This window comes from Aplysia californica, unplaced genomic scaffold, assembly GCF_000002075.1.
Source record: "Aplysia californica isolate F4 #8 unplaced genomic scaffold, AplCal3.0 scaffold00003, whole genome shotgun sequence".
Lineage (NCBI taxonomy): Eukaryota > Metazoa > Mollusca > Gastropoda > Aplysiida > Aplysiidae > Aplysia > Aplysia californica.
Genome location: NW_004797273.1, coordinates 3,793,933 through 3,796,266, shown reverse-complemented (window position 1 = coordinate 3,796,266; position 2,334 = coordinate 3,793,933).

The following is a 2,334-nucleotide window of genomic DNA, read 5'->3' as shown; positions in this document are numbered from 1 at the left end:
CTCCCCCCTCCCCTTCCCCAAGGACACTGATTTGAACCAGTGTTGCATGTACAATGAGCATTTCAAGTGTCTTATTTGCCAATTAAGACAACGTCAAACAGAAAGTTGGTAATGCTTGTTACGTTTGTTTTCATATTTAATTGTGATAATTTGTAACAACCTTTTCGCCGCCCTTTTGTTCAATAATTGTTACCACTATTCCCCTTTTTCTGACAGTGTGTGAACAGGCTGAGGAGGATTAGCATACTACGATGGTTGTTAAAATGCTTACCTCGTAATCTGGGGTTCCCCTGTCTGAGCCTACAAGCCTACCTACAAATCTCACCGGATTCTTTATCTGCGACTCTTCACATCTCTTTGAATTTGTCTCAGCGTTCTCTTAGACTGGCATTACAACATTACGTTCCACACTTATACATGTGTGGAAATTGGTACGCTCCAAAGGACACTATTTAGATGATTTTCTCTCTGCGTCTGAAATCTCCAATACATGCATATGTTGAAAGCGTTTTTAAAAAAAGTTTTAGTAAGAGTTTTACAGCACTTGCAACACACTAAGGACATATAAGTGCCGAAGATTAAAGGTGTTACAAGAGAGTGAAAAACACAAAAAGAAGGGTCAAGGGAACGTTAGACATCTCCACGTCTAAATTCACAATTTTATTAGACGATCTGAGAAGCACTAAATCAGGAAGGAACTTGTAATAATTAAGAATAGATGAGCGGTAAGAAGATGTTATCCTCATGAAGGTGGCAAAAATGGGCGCTGGCCATGAAAAACACCGCTCTGAGATAAACGTTCTATTTTAATTCAAGGGTCTGAACATTGAGCGGTGCAATCTGCCACATTTAGCAGACACATCAAGTTCAAGGACGAATCTCCTCGCCGATCTTCATTTAACCTACATTTCATAACCGTAACCTTAATGCTATACTTCCGGCTTTCCTGTCTTCTGTGTGTACACTCACACTTCTCCCATGCCCTACCTTTTCTCCTTCTCTTTAACTCTCGTTCTTTTTCTCTTTCTTTCTCTTTCTCCTTCTCTTTCTCTTTCTCTAATACATTATCTCAATCCCCGACCTCCGCTGTTGGAACATCGAGGAGGGACAGAGCTGGAGTGTTTCGGGAAGCGACGGTAATCGACGGTTTCCTACGGCGATCGGCCACTGTCAACATTCTCTCGTCTTATCGCTTCCGGTTCAGATAGCGGTCTGCTAAAACCGTTAGTAACGCGCCCCTGATACGGCAATTCATACCCCGGTTGTCCCTCTCCAACTCAGAGCTACAACCGGCTACGAGTACTCGTGGCAACCTAGATAATGCGAAGAATCACAACATATGCGCGGGTTTTGCGTGAGCTCTCGAGTGCAACCATAGTTTCCATTCGGCGTTTTCATGAACTTCAGACTTTGTCAATTTGGGAAATAGGGGTGTGAATTGTCTGACAACTCGAAGATTAAAGCGATTACTCGCCGTTCACGTTGGACGAATGTTGTTGACTAGCTGTCACAAGGGTCAGCGGTAGCACAGGGGATTGTGGCAGGACAGAGATGGACAGTTCAGAATAAATTGTCCGTTGGGATGGGTTGGGTTTCCGCGTTGAAGACATACTGACCGAAATGGTCCCGGCACAGAAAATGGACAAAAACTCATGCTTTCGTAATCCTACATGTGGGGATGGTAAGACGTTTCGTGCACTGTATTGTCTTTGTTATAAAATATTGTCTTGTGAAAACTAAGTGAGCTGTTTGAATTTCTGTTCTCGGAAATGCATTTAGTCCTCTGTCTTTCCAAAAGGGCGTATTACAGTTATATAGTAGTGAGAAAACTGAAGGCCCAATTACTCGTGTTTTCTAGAAGCTTGGAGAGTGTTATGATGTCGCAGTAAATGGCAAAGCTCATAACTGCCAAGCACACTTTTACTAGAAAAAATAGGAAGAGGTGAAAAATGTTATCAACCACTAAGTTTGCTTGCCGTTTTTTCTTGCTCACATGACATGTTTGTTTATCCATTTTCATTGGTCGAAATGACCTTCCGATACTACAGTGGTTTGTTTACATAGCGCCTATTAATTCTGGACCAAAATATTTTCATCCAAACCACGGGAGGGACATGATAACGTTAAGTGACTTACAGAGACTATAATAATTTATTGTTCTCAACTGTTTGTGGAAATCCCGCTTTCTCTACATTCTCATTCTCTCTTTTAATATATTCGTAGACAGACAGACAGACAGATAAACAGACAGACAGACAGATCGATAGATAGATAGATAGATAGATAGATAGATAGATAGATAGATAGATAGATAGATAGATAGATAGATAGACA